The sequence below is a fragment of the Prionailurus bengalensis genome, chromosome B1 (assembly GCF_016509475.1).
Source record: "Prionailurus bengalensis isolate Pbe53 chromosome B1, Fcat_Pben_1.1_paternal_pri, whole genome shotgun sequence".
Classification (NCBI taxonomy): Eukaryota; Metazoa; Chordata; class Mammalia; order Carnivora; family Felidae; genus Prionailurus; species Prionailurus bengalensis.
The window spans coordinates 86,964,030-86,982,038 of record NC_057344.1 but is presented as its reverse complement, the minus strand read 5'-3'; the positions used below and the strand labels follow the sequence as shown (position 1 = coordinate 86,982,038).

The window sequence follows — 18,009 nt, the reverse complement described above, 5'->3', positions numbered from 1 at the left end:
TAAAAAACATTTAAAAAAAATTTTTTAAAGTTTATTCATTTTTTGAGAGAGAGAGACAGAGTGTGATCAGGGGAGGGGCAGAAAGAGAGGAAGACACAGAATCCGAAGGAGATTCCAGGCTCTGTACTGACAGCACAAAGCCCGACGTGGGGCTTGAATTCACAAACCATGAGATCGTGACCTGAAGTCAGACACTTAACCAACTGAGCCACTCAGGAGCCCCTTAAAAAACATTCTTAAATGTGGCAAAATGTTAATTAAGATTTTATGTCTTTGTTAATTTTGGATCTATATAGGGTTTTTTTTAAGTTAAAATAATAAACTATTATATTTTATACCCTACTAAAAAAATGGCTAGATAAAAATGCATCTACAATTAAAACAAAGTTTTCTTGGGTTTGTATACTCTCCAAAATGACATGGTATTTTTACTGATTTACCAAGAATGATGAGAGAATTAAGGGAAGTCCACCAGGATATGTGACACAACTTTTTAGGAGGAAAAGTGGCTCCAATGATATCTAAAACATTACTACCCTTTGTAATTTCCAAAGTGCTCGTATGTAGGTATTAATCCCTTCTTTATAGATGAAGGTATATCTCAGACATGTTAAATGACTTGCTAAAGACACCCAGCTGGTAGTAGTGAGCAATGAGTTAGGTGTTCAGGTTACAGACCTGTAGATGTTAGAGCGGGAACTTGAACCCAAGTTTTTTGTTTCAAGGCAGGCTAAACTATGCTGTGTTCCTGGACCCTACTGTTTTGCCCAGAGAACTATTACTGAAGTTAAATACTTTGTGCTATTTAGAATTTTGGAAGAGGGGCGCCTGGGTGGCTCAGTCGGTTGGGCGTCCGACTTCAGCTCAGGTCACGATCTCACAGACCGTGAGTTCGAGCCCCGCGTCGGGCTCTGGGCTGATGGCTCAGAGTCTGGAGCCTGCTTCCGGTTCTGTGTCTCCCTCTCTGTCTGCCCCTCCCCGTTCATGCTCTGTCTCTCTCTGTCTCAAAAATAAACGTAAAAAAAAAAAAAAAAGTAGAATTTTAGAAGAAAGAATTGTTGAACTATGGATGTTTTCTAAACTATGCATTTTTATACAGTATTTGTATATCCCTTTTGATACATACAACATACTTTAAGCTGACAGTTCTTTTTTTTTTTTTTCCCCATAAACCCCTGTTATGCTGGCATTGGGATTTCCTCTTGCAATGAGGAACTACATCTTTAAGATGGTGAAGGTAAGTGTCTAAGATCATTTACCAATTCCATGAATTAGAAACTATCATCCGTCTCTCCCTTAAGTGAAATACAGCGTCCTGCGAAAGAAACTACTCTAGAAGATAAGATGCCAGTAGTAAAGTGGCCAAGAGCTGTATGTTATAGATGTATTGATTATCAGAAACTGCCAAGCTTTCTTGCTAAAGTATTATAATTAGAAGCCAAGAAAGTAGGGTCTATCTGTTCTAACCTTTCATCCAAACCACCATATTCTACTTTAGGCCAAAGAGTGAGTTCTCCTAAGTAAAATGAGGGAAAACATTGCCATTCTTGAAAACTATTATAAACCCACAAATTCTAACGTTTGTTAGATTTTGCCATGAGGAGGTCCTTCATCAACTTGGTAATAACAGTTTCCACAGAGCAGTGGGAATTAAAGCCAGGGAACAAGTTAAACAAATGGGAGATCAAGACCTAGACTTCAAGAGAATGTCACTTTTTCAAGATGCTTTGGAGATTAAGGTGGAAAGGAGAGATGGAGGGCAGAAACCAGAAGGAAATAAGGGTAAAACAAAGGGTCATGACAGTTGACAGATCTGAGCATGATTGTAATTTGAATGAAAAAGAACTTGTAGAGAAGGAGAGGGAAAATTGATGGAGTCAGACCAGGCCCCAAAGGAGACAGAAAAGGTGGGCCTTGAAAAAAATACCTTTTCTCAGAAACTAAGGGAATAAGGAAATGGTTATAAATAAATTTATAGCTGCAAGAGGAGAGGTTTTTTTACTATCTGGCTTCAATATTTTTTGTGAAGTAGGAAAATAGCTGATGTAATTTGTGGAGTAGGAGGGAGTAAAAAAGGGATTTGAAGGGAATGGAGCCAGTCTGGAATAGACAGTAGATTAAAAACAAAGGCATTGGGGCGCCTGGGTGGCGCAGTCGGTTAAGCGTCCGACTTCAGCCAGGTCACGATCTCGCGGTCCGTGAGTTCGAGCCCCGTGTCGGGCTCTGGGCTGACGGCTCAGAGCCTGGAGCCTGTTTCCGATTCTGTGTCTCCCTCTCTCTCTGCCCCTCCCCCGTTCATGCTCTGTCTCTCTCTGTCCCAAAAATAAACGTTGAAAAAAAATTAAAACAAAAACAAAAACAAAACAAAGGCATTAATCGTGGTGTTAACCACCAAACTGAGTTTGGAAATCATGAAAGTATAGTGGCTTTATCATTATTTCTAGCATCTCAGCTGAATGGCTTATAGGCCAGGCATATTATAGGACTGATCCAGAATTGTGAGTTGGATGACAGAGGAGAAAGACAAGGATGAAGGGGATTGAGGGCACTGATGACAGGCAGAATATAGCACTGTTCTAGGAATGTGATTTGGAAGAAATACCAGGAAAGGAAAAAAAAAAATAAAAATGGAAGGGGGTTGAAAACATTGGTGAGAGAGTAGGTCATGTGACCAATTAAGAGATTTAGGCCAGATATGGAAATGGGACCAAGAATAAATTGGAAGAAAAAGCAGTCTTACAGGAACAGAGCTCTCGATGAGATTCTGGATCGGGCATACTGGAGGTAATATGAATGGAAAGAGAAGGGTATTGCAATCAGAACTACTCTATAACAAAGTAGAGAGCATGGCCAAGGGAATGGGTTGAAGTGGCCTTAGAACTGTGATTCTTGGGTGTTTGACAGACCATCCACAGGAATGTTGAAATACCTTAGGAAATGAGGAAGTAAATTGAGATTTAAAGGCTTTAAGAAAAAGAGAAAAAGGATCTTTACAGTTCAGTGCTCACTTTGGCAGCACATATACTAAAATCAGAGCGATACAGGGAAGATTAGCATGGCCTCTGCATAAGGATGACATGAAAATTCATGAAGCTTCCATATTTTTTATGCTAAGCAAAATAAATCTGAGAAAGACAAATACCATATGATTTCACTTATATATGGAATTTGAGAAACAAAACAGATGAACATAAGGGAAAGAAAAAAAAAGGAAGCAAACTATATGAGACTCTTAACTATAGAGAACAAACAGTTGCTGGAGGGAGGTGGGCAGGGGATGGGCTAAATGGGGAATGGGTATTAAGGAAGACACTTGTGTTGAGCACTGGGTGTTATACGTAAGTGATGAGTCACTAAATTCTTCTGAAACAAATATTGTACTATATGGTAACTAGCTACAATTTTTTAAAAATTGTTAATGTTTGTTTATTTTGAGGGAGGGAGGGAGAGACAGAGACTGAGTGGGAGAGGGACAGAGACAGAGAGGGAGACACAGAATCCGAAGCAGGCTCCAGGCTCTGAGCTGTTGGCACAGAGCCTGACGCAAGGCTCAAACCCATGAACCGCGAGATCATGACCTGAGTGGAAGTCGGACGCTCAACCGACTGAGCCACTCAGGTGCCCCTAACTAGAATTTAAATAAAAACTTGAAACAAAAAAGATCCTTACAGTTCAGTAAAAAGTGAGACAAAGATAAATATACTCAATGACAGATGAGGAGTGCCTTGATAGATGCATAGATGGAAAACAGTGGCAGCCCAAGGGAGCAATCATTAGCAGGCTGCCTGCCTGAGGTGGATAGAGAAGGCAGGGAGCCTTCCTGGCTATTTCTTCTGTTTCTCTGTTTATTTTCCTTCCACTCTATGTGCATGTCTATTTCCATTCTATGCCCATTTCCTGAAATATATCCAAGTGTGCTTTTGTTTACTCCCATGATATCAGTACTGAAGAGTTCCAGGTCTCTCTACTGAACATACCCCATATATCCAGTTGCCAAATGCATATATATTCTTGGGTATACCGTGAGTCCTCCAGCTCAACAGGAGCTAAAATTGAATTTTATAATCTTTTCCTCAAAACCTGCTCCTGCATTTTTTGGGTGCCGCCATCCACTCAGTTGTCAACTCAGCAACATCTTTATTGTTTTGCTCTTCCTAATTCTCCACAGTTAGTGTTCAGCAAGTCACATTAATTATATCTGCAAGACATCTTTCAAGTGCACCTACTTCTCTTCACTTCCATGTTTATAGCCCTAGTTTAACATCATCTCTTCCTGAATTACTCCAACAACTTTTATTTGGTCTCCTTGCCTCTAATCTTATCTCCTTTTAATCTATTCTCCATACTGCAACCAGAATATTATTTCTAAAATACAAATCTAATTATTTCATTCTTTGGCTTAAAATCCTTCAGAAGCTTCCCATTGCTTCTAGAATAAAATAGTTGGCAGGGCACTGCAGTCTCATGTTGCCTTACTTCCAACCTCATCATTTCATCACTGTCATCCTCTTACTTAATGTTTCCACCAGATAAACTTGCTTCCACTGGTGTTCCCTAAACCCCAGGTGCTCCACTGCTCTTCTGAGCTTACATCATTTCTGTACCCCTGCCCCCAGAGCACCCAGTACAGTGTATTAAAATGCCTAGTTGTTTGTTTCCCTGACTAGAATAATCTCCTCAGGGGAGAGACCAAGTTGTTTTATTTTTGTTTTCCGTGTGTGTGTGTGTGTGTGTGTGTGTGTGTGTGTGTGTGTGTAATACAGGGGAGCCTTTAAGATGAGGTGGTCATAGGATACACAATCACCTGCCTGTGATTGAGGCTGTAATGTAACTGATTTGGGCCTTCTATATGTTCTTTGAATAGCTCCATAAAAGAGAAATTAGGGGTGCCTGCATGGCTCAGTCAGTTAAGCGTCCAACTTTGGGTCAGGTCATGATCTCCAGGTTCGTGGGTTCGGGTCCTGCATCGGGTTCCGTGCTGACAGCTCAGAGCCTGGAGCCTGCTGTGGATACCGTGTCTCACTCTCTCTGCCCCTCCCCTGCTTGCACTTGTCTCTATCTCTCAAAAATAAATGACCATTAAAAAAATTTTAAAAAGAAATTAAACACCATCCAGATTATTTTATTTATTTTTCAGTTTATTTATCTATTTGGAGAGAGGCAGAGTGTGGGGGAGGGACAGAGAGAGCCTGACACAGGGCTCGAACTCATGAACTGTGAGATCATGACCCAAGCCAAATTGAGAGTCAGACACTTAACCAGGTGCTCCCAGAGTGTTTTAACAATATACTAAGTATTCAAAAACCAGGTAGCAATGTTGTCTCTATAGTTTACATCTAAAGGAAGATGTTGTTTAAAATTAAACTTTCTCTGTCAATGAATGGCCTGTTTTTATATTATTACATGAGGTAGTAACAGGACTATTTATTCCATTAACTACTTATACTCTGAATTTAAATATTCTCTAATATTTGTTCTCTAATAAAGTTAAGTAATTTCAATCTATAGAATAAGATATTGTGGGTCATTTTACCTTATGCAAGGTACTTACTCTTTTAACTATAATAGTGTATAACTAATTATACAAGTTCTTTTGTCTTTATCATCATGATTACCTTACATGGTCCAGAAATTAAAACACACACACACACACACACACACACACACACACACACACACACAGATCTTATTAAAACTTTACACTAATCTTTTACTCAGATTTGGCATAAAATGGTATAAAGGATGAAGTTGGTCCTCAAAGGGAAGTGCATTTTTTTAAGTTTATTTATTTATCTATTTTGAGAGAGAGAGGAAGAGAGAGAGTCCCAAGCAGGCTCGGCGTAGAGCCCAATGTGGGGCTCAATCTCAAGAACCATGAGATCACGACCTAAGCCAAAATCAAGAGTTGGTCGCTTAACTGACTGACCCACCCAGGACCCCCCCAGGAAGTGTTTTTTTTTTTAACATAATTTTTTTGTCAAGTTAGCTAACATAGAGTATACAGTGTCCTCTTGGCTTTGGGAGTAGATTCCCATGATTCATCACTTACATACAACACCCAGTGCTTATCCCAACAAGTGCTCTCTTGAATGCCCATCACCCATTTTCCCTGCCCCCTACCCCTCCCACCATCAACCTTCGTTTTTCTCTGTATTTAAGAGAAAATAATTGCATATTTAAAATGTACAATGGGTACATGTACACACCCATGAAATTGTCAGCACCAAGTAGTAAGCATATTCATCACTCCAGAAAGTTTCCTTATGCCTTTCTGTAATCCCTCTCTCCTACCCTTTCCAGCCTCCAACTAAAGCTTTCTATAGCTATAGATTAGTTTGAATTTTCTAGAGGTTTGTAAGTGACATCATACAGTATTTACTTTTTAAAATCTGATTTCTTTCACTCAGCATAATTATTTTGAGAGTCACTTTTGTTGCATATATCAATGGTTAATTCCTTTATATTTTGAGTACTATCCCTTTAGAGATGCTGTAGAAAAACCAATGTTGAGCTTTCTCCTGTTAGAGAAGAAATTATTATGAAGCATTTGGACTTCTTTTAAACAGTTAAATGAACCTTTCTGACCAAATAAGGTTATTAGTCTGTATTAATGTTGTGCCTTGGGTACTCTTTCATTATTGCTCATGAACATTCGGTTAACTTTACAGACTATGTGGTCAAGAGGACCACATTGGCTGCTTACTGAAAACACGACCTTTGAAAGACAAAAGAAAGGGCCGCATTCCTTTCTTGTTGTACAAAGTCTTTCTCAAATAGAATATTGGCACATCATAATTAAAAAGCTGGAAATCTACATGATCAACTAATCTTCAACAAAGCAGCAAAGGGTATCCAATGGGAAAAAGACAGTCTTCATTAAAGAATGTTGGGAAAACTAGGCAGCAACATGCAGAAGAATGAAGCTGGACCACTTTCTAACACCACACACAAAAATAAACTCAAAATGGATAAAAGACCTGAAACCATAAAAATCCTAGAAGACAGCATAAACAGTAATTTGTCTGACATCAGCCATAGCATCATTTTTCTGGATATGTCTCCTGAGACAGAAGAAATAAAAACAAAAATAAACTATTGAGACTACATCAAAATAAAAAGCTTCTACACAGTGAAGGAAACAGACAAAAGTAAAAGGCAACTTACTGAATGGGAAAAGATTTTTTCAAACAACACATCCAATAAAGGTTTAGTATCCAAAATATACAAAGAACTAATACAACTTAACACCCAAAAAACAAATAATCCAATTAAAAAATGGGCAGAAGGCATGAACAGATATTTCCCCAAAGAATACATGGCTAACAGACACATGGAAAGATGCTCAATAACCCTCATCATCAGGGAAATACAAATCAAAACTATAATGAGATATCACACCTGTGAGAATGGCTAAAATCAATAACACAAGAAACAACAAGCATTGGCAAGGATGTGGAGAAAAAGGAATCCTCTTGAAGTGGTGGAAATGCAAAGTGGTGCAGCCACTGTAGAAAAGAGTATGGAGGTTCCTCAAAAAGATAAAAATAGAAGTACCTTATGATCCAGTAATCACACTACTGGGTATCTACCCCAAAAATTCAAAAACACTAATTCAAAGGGATACATGCATTCCGATGTTTATAGTAGCATTATTTACAATAGCAAGTTATAAAAGCAGTCCAAGTGTCCATTGGATGATGGATAAAGAAGCTGTGCTAAGTATATATAAAAATGGAATATTATTCAACCATTAAAAAGAGCAAAAATCTTGCCATTTGCAACAGTATGGATGGAGCTAGAGAGTATAATACTAAGCGAAATAAGTCTGTCAGAGAAACACAATACAATATGATTTCATCCATATGTGGAATTTAAGAAATAAATGAGCAAAGGGAAAAAAGACTAACCAAGAAACAGACTCTTAACTATAGAGAACAAACTGATTATTACCAGAGGGACTCCATGCTGGGTGTGAAACCTACTTAGAAAAAAATTTTGAAAAGGCAAATAATAAAATGAAATGATACATTAAAAAAAAGCTGGAAAACTTTTACATTTATCTATGCACAAATAAAAGATTTTCACCATTCTATAAACATTCCTATGCTTTCCCATGCCAAGCCTTTTCTCATACTTCCTATTCTTCTGAATATTCTTTCCTCTATTACCAACTAAGCCAGTTCTGCCCATTTTTTAAGATTTTTCTCAGCTAAGTAGAATTTCTTTTTTCTCTGATCTTTCATAGCACATTCCATCTTTCTTGTAGCCATTTTTATATGTGTGTTATCTTAAACTTTGAATATTTACCTTATTGTTTTTACTGTTACAGTTGAGCCTTGAACAAACATAGGTTTGAACTGTGCATGTCCACTTATATGCAAAATTAAAAAAAATTTTTTTAATGTTTATTTTATTTTTGAGAGAAGGAGAGACAGAGCACAAGTGGGGGAGGAGCAGAGAGAGAGGGAGACACAGAATCCGAGGCAGGTTCCAGGCTCTGAGATGTCAGCACAGAGCCCCACACTTGGCTCAAACCCACGAACAGTGAGGTCATGACCTGAGCCAAAATCATGAGTCAGACGCTTAACTGATTGAGCCACCCGGGCACCCTTACAGATTTTTTATAGTATAGGAGTGTAAATGTATTTTCTCTTCCTCCTGATTTTCTTCTTTTCTCTAGCTTACTTTACTGTTAGAATATAGCATATAATCCATGACATACAAAATATATATTAACAAACTATGGTATCATTAAGGCTTCCTGTCAACATTGTAGGCTATTAGTAGTTATGTTTTGGGGGAGTCAAAAGTTACATCTGGAGTTTCGACTGTGTCGGGGCTGGCACTCCTAACCTCCATGTTGTTCAAGGTGAGAAGCTTTTTAAGGTTAGAAGTCAAGTTTATTCATCTTTAAATACACCCGCCATGGTGTATACTAAATGCCTTGTACATAGTCGGTACTTAATAAATATTTGTTGCATGAGTGAATGAATCTACCGGTAAGAAGCAGGAAAATTGTAAGTAGTTCCATGATTTGACTACTTGAGAATAGTGTTAAGATTTCAAAGGGAGCATTCATCGAACACTTAAATACGTTTGGAGCCATGTGAGCTTTACACATGGCCCCACCAAAATTAGAAATCAGGATTGTTACCATGATTCTGTGGCATGTTCTAGGCTTGTAGTCTAAACATGAGAATGGGCGCTTTTGATATGTGAGGGGCATGTAGGATAAAAGAAATTCATCCAACATGAAATGGATCTTCATGCTTGGCACACACATCTGACATTAGTGGCATAGTCTAGCCTCATCTTACCTCTGCAATCCGATTTCCCACAATTCCTCTAGACAAAACTCTCTTCCAGCCAAACTGACTCATAGACCAACCTGTAAAATCTAAGCTTTTGCTCATTCCATTAATGTAGCATGGAATTCACCCTGTAATTCCCATTCCTTTCCATAGCCCAACATATTTTTCACTTTCTTTGTGAAGCACCCCTTGCCACAGTGATTGATGCCCCCTTCCTAGAAGTTCAACTCCTATCTTACTATTCACATGAGAACATCTGATGTTTGTGACAACTCAAATTTGTTTTTAGTTCTTGATTTACTTGGCATTTTTATTTATAGAGATCTTTGCTCCCAAACTGGGTCGGGACCTGGGACCATGTATTTTTCTTATATCTTTCACTATACTGGCCATAAAGCCTTGCACAAAGGAAAGCTCACTGAATATTTATCTATTTATTCATTTATTTTTGATGTTTATTTATTTTTGAGACAGAGTGCAAGCAGGAGAGGGGCAGAGATGGAGGGAGAAAGAGGATCTGAAGTGGGCTCTGAGCTGACAGCAGAGAGCTCAATGTGGGGCTCGTGAACACCTCACACCCCTCATGTGTGAAACTCATGAACCTGAGATCATGACCTGAGCCGAAGGTGGAATGCTTAACTGACTGAACCAACCAGGTGACCCTCACTGAATATTTATTAAATGAATGAGTTTTATCTCAACTAGAAATATGTTATGAACACTTTATATATGCCCTTAATTTGATTAGCACAAGGTGGCTAATTTCCATAATCAAAATCAGCCTGTAAGGTAACAAAGAATTTGTATTTCCATATGACTTGACATGATTTTTACATATGACTAGCTAATGGATTGCTTCAAGTAATAGTATATTATGTTAGACAACAGGAATAATGTGGCTAAAATGCAGGTTCAGGAACTCTGTTTTAGAAGTTTATCCACTGGTAATAAAGCTAGGGGAGATTAGTTCACACAAATGTCTGAATAAATTAGACTGCCAGCTTAAATGTATTAACTTACCACAAGAAAGGTCATCATACAGAGTGACTAATCCTCTTTAAACAAGTCTTAGGTCAGAAGATGTCTCAGTGAGCCAGAGTAAGAGACCAGAAAGTGCTCAATAAAAATCACCAGGTATTTCAATTTGCATTTTGGACTATAGGAGCCTTACTGCTGGAGCCTAACAGCTGGAAAGTCTAACAGTTTGCATCAGGTTAGAAATTAGATAAATTATAAAAGAAAAAGCTAATAATTTTTATCATTTGCCACAAAGTCCTGGGCCATTAGAAATTAAGTCAAGATATGAGTACTGCTCTAGGTCAGACATTTAATTGATAAGACCCCACCCCTACCTGCAGCAGCTGTATCTCATGGGCAATGGATCTTACAGCCTAGAGGAAACCCGGTGTTTGCTAAGAAGCAGTATCAGTAGCGTACGTAGTGTTTCTGAGGTCTCCAAGGTACAGGTGCCACTTGTTTTGTACTTTCATTTTGAATTTGGTAGTTGTGAGACAAATTCAGAGGCTATGGTTAAGTTCAGTGACATTTTTAAAGCAATTCATGGTTATAGGATCTTTCCAAAATAAACATCTTTACTGCTGTTTTCAAATCCTTTTAGAAACTCTAATTCTTCTATTATGTAATAGCCAATACTTGGAAACGGTCGAAACTAAATTCAAATCTCAGGAACCCGATGAATTACAGCCTAGCGTTCCAAAAGAATAATCAATCCAGTATGGTTAACATAACCACCCCAGGTGGTGGTAGAAAAGGTAGTCTTCTCAAGGGAAAGCAGAAGGCTTTCTGTTTAAAGTCAGGAGGTAGAAGGAGTATTTTGTTGCAACGATGAGAATATAGGTGAGTTTGTTTCAAATAGGCTGGAATGCCAGAGGGCCCAGGGAAAAAGAGCAAGAAGGGTCTGGTAGGATTGCAGAGCAGAATGGGAGAGGACGACCACCTGGAGAGTCTTGTATTGGGGAGGGGCTGAGCATGATAGGGAAGTGAGGATTCACTGGCCCTACAGGTCTCAGGGAAATCCTTTGGAATGAGGTTTGAGAACTGGCCCAAGCAAAGGCCTAGGAGGCATCAGGATTTTGAGGAAGGAAACGGTTGCCAACTTGGTCTGGAGGTACATTCCTTTCCACCCTCGCTGGTGTTAGAGACATAATGCTAGTAGCAATCTTTATTCAAGTTTCTTTCATTTACTCAACATGTATTGATTGAGCATCTCTTATGTGCCGGGCACTGTGCTAGACTCCAGGGATGGTGTTACAAGACATGGGTATGGCCTCAGTCCACAGGAAGCATAAAACACAATGTGAGATATAGGCCCGTTGCTGTGGTCTGAATGTGTTCCATGTGAATTCATATGTTGAAATCCTAACCCTCAAGGCTGATAGATTACGAAGAGAAACCTTTGAGAGGTTATTAGCTCATGAGAGTAGAGGCCTCATGAATGGGATTAGTGCTCTTACAAGAGAGGCTGAAGAGAGAACTTGCTTACCCTTTTCACCATGTGGGGTTCCAAAGAGAAGGCTGCAACCCAAAAGAGGGCCATCACCCACCCCCGGCACTGGAAGTCTGACATCAGACTTCCAGGCTCCAGAACTGTTAGGAATAAATGTCTGTTGTTTATACCCACTGCTCCCTCCCCGCCCCCACCCCAGTCTGCGATGTTTTATGGTAGCCCAAATGGACTAAGAAAAAAAAGAAATATAAGACAATTATATTGTATATGATGATAGGAGAAGTGCAGGGTGTAATGCAAACATGGGCAATTGGGGTGGGACACATAACCCAGATTTAGGAAGGTCTGGGAATCCCTCATGGAGGGGGTGCTGGATGAGCTGAGACCTAAGGTGTAAGTGTGAATTAGCTAGATGAGGAGGGGGACAAAGAACAAGGGAAGAGGAAGTAAGATTATTTTAGGCAGAGAACAGCATGTGCAAAGTCCCAGAGACAAGAGAAAAAAAGGCTGAGGCACTGAAAGAAGCTTGTTCCTGCCTTGTGGGGTGGTTGTGAGATTTAGCTGTGTCTGGCACAGAATAAGTGTCCCATAAATATCAGAAATTATTACCATGCCTAGAGCGTAGAATTGAGGGTGGGTGAGAAATAAGGCTACACAAGTAAGCAGAAACCAAAGTGGAAGTCCTGTAAGCTATGACACCAGGCATTTAGACTCAATCCAGGAGTCATTGGCAAACCACTCACAGATTGTCAATAGTAAGGGAGATTTCATGCCTTTGCAAATGATGGGCTGAGACTAGCAGCAGGGAGACAAGGCAGAAGATTGATTTAATTGTGGCCTGAAGAAGATAGGGGCAATGAAGATGGAGAAACATGGATGGATCTCAAGAGATATTTAGAAGGTAGCTATGTTAGTTTTCCCAGGACTACATAACAAATTACCACACTCTTATACGTTCAAAACAACAGAAATTTGTTCTTTCAAAGTTTCGGGGGTCAGAGGCTGCAGTCAAGGTGTTGATAGGGCTGGCAGCCCTTGGTGTTTCTTGGACTGGAGCAGCATCACTCCAGGAGTTCCCTGCACCATCACAGGGCCCTGCACAAGGCCTTTCCCCCTCTGTCTGGGTCTCAATTCTCCCTTTCCTTCCACCTCTTCTTTCTCATATAAGGTTACCAGTCATATGATCTTGTCTGAGATCCTTAACTTAATCACATTGCAAAGATCCTATTTGCAAATAAGGTCATAGTTACCAGGGGTTAGGACTTAGATATATTTTTTGAGGGAGGGACACAATTTAATCCAATATAGTAGAATTAATGGGACATGATGATTAGCTGGACTGGGAGTGGGAGGAGCTGAAGGAGAAGGAGAAACCAAGAAAAAAAACCCATGAACACCTGGTTAAGTGATGGCACCATTCACTAAAAAATAAGTAACACTGGAGGAGAAATACGTTTGGAGAAGGAAGATGACATCTTTATTTTGGGGCACTTGTAGAAATCCAAGTGGGAATCAAGCAAGCACTAGGTCATGTAATCTGTGAGTCCAGCAGAGGGGGATGTGGGCTGGGCACACGAATTTGGGTGGTAATTGAAGCTATGGACATGGGAAAGATCGCCAAGGGAGATTTTGTAGAATAAGAAGAACCCAGATCAGAAAGTTGAGTTACACAAACTTTAAGGGAAGGGACAAGAAGGGTAGCAATCAGGGAAGTAGGAGAAAAACAATAAAAGAAGTACATCTTGGAAAAATTTAGGGAAGAAAATTACCAAAGCAGGAGTAAGGTGTTTCTAAGGACTTTTGGAGAAACTAGAATGAATGAGAGGTGATGCAATGCAAAGATGGTAAAGAAGTACAGTAAAACCTTGGATCACGAGTAACTTGTTGTGTGAGTGTTCCACAAAACGAGCAAACATTTCTAATAAATTTTAACTTGATAAATGATCAATGTCTTGCAATACAAGTAGTACATGACACCGAATGTCACATGATCACAACTGAGCCAATGGTTCTTGAAATTCGCTTTGATATAGGAGTCCTTTGGATTACAAGCATGTTTCTGGAACAAATTATATTTGCAAACCAAGGTTTTACTGTATTTCAGAAAGTTTGACTTTAAAAAGCAGGAGAGAGAGATGGGCAGCTGACTCGAGATGCAAACAGAGGAATTTTTTTCTTCTTTTCAGTTTTATTTAAAATGGGAGAGACTTATGTAAAGGCTAAGTCAAGATCTTTAAGGAGGCAGGACATATGGGAGACAATCTCAGACAGGAAAAATCATCATCTCTTCTTCTAAAAGGGAGGAAGAGGGGAAAGGAAGACTCTAGAAGCAGATGTTATGATCCTTAATTTTAGAGATAAGAAAAAGTTTATTTTTTTTTTTAATTTTTTTTTCAACGTTTATTTATTTTTGGGACAGAGAGAGACAGAGCATGAACGGGGGAAGGGCAGAGAGAGAGGGAGACACAGAATCGGAAACAGGCTCCAGGCTCTGAGCCATCAGCCCAGAGCCCGACACGGGGCTCGAACTCACGGACCGCAAGATCGTGACCTGGCTGAAGTCGGACGCTTAACCGACTGCGCCACCCAGGCGCCCCAGAAAAAGTTTAAATGAAAATGTAATTTAATAATTTACTCAAGCCATACCTAATGTGTGATAGCTAATATGTGAATTTTAACTCAAGACTAAAGTATTTTCATGCTTGCATTGTCCTCTAAAAATATAAAGCTGGAAAATAAAGAAAATAACACTTTTACAATAATTGTATACATTTTTAAAAATGTTTTTATTTATTTTTGAGACAGGGAGAGACAGAGCATGAGCAGGGGAGGGGCAGAGAGAGAGAGGGAGACACAGAATCTGAAGCAGGCTCCAGGTTCTGAGCTGTCAGCACAGAGCCCGACATGGGGCTCGAACTCACAGACCGTGAGATCATGAGACCTGAGCTGAAGTAGGATGCTTAAACGACTAAGTCACCCAGCTGCCCCTTTGTATACATTTTAAAATGTAATTTATTTTCGGGGCGCCTGGGTGGCTCAGTGGGTTAAGCGGCCGACTTCGGCTCAGGTCACGATCTCGCGGTCTGTGAGTTTGAGCCCCGCGTCGGGCTCTGTGCTGACAGCTCAGAGTCTGGAGCCTGTTTCGGATTCTGTGTCTCCCTCTCTCTCTGCCCCTCCCCCGTTCATGCTGTGTCTCTCTCTGTCTCAAAAATAAATAAAAACGTTAAAAAAAATTTTTAAATTTAATTTATTTTCATGCAAGATGGTACCTGAGAAAAAGCTTTAATTAGATGATAATTCAAAGATATGCCTTCATTTTGGGAGCAATTCTGAAAGACTTTCTGGGTTTCCATAGGGTTTCAGAGGGTAAAGCCACTAGTTGTTTCAGATTTCTAATTTCACTTCCAATAGATTTACCCCTAGCACAGGATTTACATTTATTAGCACTTACACCATTTGGTTTTGAGGCACAAAGATAGAGGTGCAAAGTCAGAGACTATTGTCCTGAGAATTTGGGCAAGAGCTAAGAGAGAGAGGGGGGTGGGGGTAGTTCATGAATAAGTGCATGTAGTGATGTTAACTCTAAGCTCTGGGATCAGAAAACTTAAGCAGAGAGCATAGCATAAAACTGCAGCAGGGGAACCCAAGTAAACCTATCCATAGTCCAAGTCTCTGACAGAAGAGTCTCTACTATCTGGACCCTGGAACAACTCAAAGTAAGTCTGTTTTTACCTGGACAGGATTCTTACAAGGCATGGGGGGTAAAGTTATTTCGCTTCCCTCTCAGGAAATGTTTATACTTTTTTTCCAACCATGAGGAACATGACATTGGGGATATGCCAAGAATTGTCACCAAAAGCAGTGAAGGAAGAGGGGTTCGCATATAGTACGATGGCACAACAGAGAAGGTTCAGGAGAGGGAGGTGGACCTCGCAATGCCTGGCTCTGCCCTGCCTGTGCAAACTTGGGTAAGTCACTTACCTTCTCTGAGCTTCAGGATCCTCATATGTTAGATGTGGATAAATGAGAGAAAAACAGGATCTACCTCATAGGTTCCTATGAGAATAAGATGAGATAATCCATATAAAGTACTTAGAAAAAAGGGCTCAACAAATGTTTGTTACTATTAATAAGTTTTACCAACAGTGTGACTTCAGTCAAGTGGCTTAAACTTTTTGCTTTTATTTCCTTAGCTATAAAATGATGAATAGAACTAGGTGATACTATATATTTCTTTACAATTTTAGAATTATGATGTTGCATGTATTATTTCTTAAGGTGATAGCAAAGAAATAAGAAACTTCTCTGTGGTAGCCACCAGGTGGCAACAGTGAAGAATTTAACTGTCATCCCATTTTGGGGGAAAACTAAACTAGTTTTTCAGTATACAACTCAAAAAAACAAACAAAAACCTGTTTAATAATCCTTAATTCTTTTTTTTTTTAATTTTTTTTTTCAACGTTTATTTATTTTTGGGACAGAGAGAGACAGAGCATGAACGGGGGAAGGGCAGAGAGAGAGGGAGACACAGAATTGGAAACAGGCTCCAGGCTCTGAGCCATCAGCCCAGAGCCTGACGCGGGGCTCGAACTCATAGACCGCGAGATCGTGACCTGGCTGAAGTCGGTCGCTAAACCGACTGAGCCACCCAGGCGCCCCAATAATCCTTAATTCTTATTTCAAGGGAGCTACTGTTAATATTTTGATGTATAACCTTCCATCCAGGTTATTTCTCCACCTATATATGTAAATTATTATTTAAAATTTTTACATAAATGAGGACACTGCTAGATACACTGTTTTATAATCAGCTTTAAAAAAAAAAACAAACATAGAAATATATGGTGAATACCTTCCATAGCAATTAATGTAGTTCTACATAATTCTCAAAGCTTCCATGGTATTCCACAGGTATTTGTTTAAGCCATGATTGGTTTGAACCATTCTCTACTTGTGAAACAACCGATTGTTCCTGTTGTTTTGGCATTACAGACACTGCTTTAATAAACAGTTTTGCCGTATTGTCTATTTCTCAGGAAAAAATTCTAGCAATGGTACATCTGGGCTAAAGGGTATATCCTTTTTTTTTTTTTTTAAAACTTTTGATATATACCACCAATTTGTCTTTTCCTACGTTTTTGTGTCTGGTAGAGCAAGGTCCCTTATCAGTACCTTTCTTCAGAATTTAATTCACTGTTCTACAGCATTTATTCTTCCTGATGACATTTAAAATCTTTTTGTCAAGTCTTCTTCCCCCCTTCCCCTAAAACTTTAGGGTTTTGATTGATACTGTGTTAACTTCATAGATTAACTTAGGGGGAATTCTTACAATATGTTTTTCCATTCAACAACATGGTATACTTCTTTATTTATTCAGTTCTTTTGTCAGTAAAATTTGAATGTTATTTAGTTTTGGATATCTTATATTTTTTTGTTATTTATAATTATGATCTTTTTCTGTATTTTTCAAATGGCTTTTGCTATCTGTAGAAATACTATTGTGGTTTTATAATTGGTCTCATTACTGAACTCATTTGATTGTCCTAATATTCTTCAATGTATCCATTCACTCATTCTATAAATATTTATTGGGTACTTACAGTGTGCCAGGCACTATTCTGGGTCCTGGAAATAAGTAAAAAAATCTGTTCTTAAGATCTTTATAGGGGCGCCTGGGTGGCTCAGTCGGTTGAGCATCTGACTTTGGCTCAGGTCATGATCTCGTGGTTCATGGGTTTGAGCCCCATGTCGGGCTCTGTGTGGGCTCAGGGCCTGGATTCTGTCTCCCTCTCTCTCTGCACCTCTCCATGTCATGCTCTATCTCTGTCAAAAATAAATAAAACATTAAAAAAGTTAAAAAAGAAAAAAGATCTTTCTACTCTCCCGAGAGGAAATACTAAACAAATAAACATATGACAGGGTGATAAGTGCTAAGAAATTGGGGGAAGCATAATAAGGGATAGAAAGTGACCGTGAAAAATACTATTTCAGATAATGTGTTCAAATAAGCACCCTCTGAGAAGTTCAAGTCTGAGGAAAGACCTAAAATGATGTTGCTTTTCTTGGGTTTTGCAGGTAGATATTTTATATCATCATGCTCTTTCTCATCTACAGTAGGATTTCCATGTCCCTGGAGGATTGTCCAGCAGCAAGACCAAAGATTTAGTCTAGAAAGGTAGCCTCCAAGGTTCCCAAAGTTCCTGGATTTAAATAATGGCTCCACAGATCCTT

General features: G+C 39.2%; 1 non-coding gene across 1 annotated transcript; it reads left to right on the top strand.

Moving 5' to 3' along the window:
* Positions 1-3,000: 3,000 nt before the first annotated feature.
* Positions 3,001-3,107, top strand: LOC122479199. Its single transcript, XR_006296266.1, has one exon. It is a non-coding gene; the product is annotated as a U6 spliceosomal RNA (small nuclear RNA).
* Positions 3,108-18,009: the final 14,902 nt, after the last annotated feature.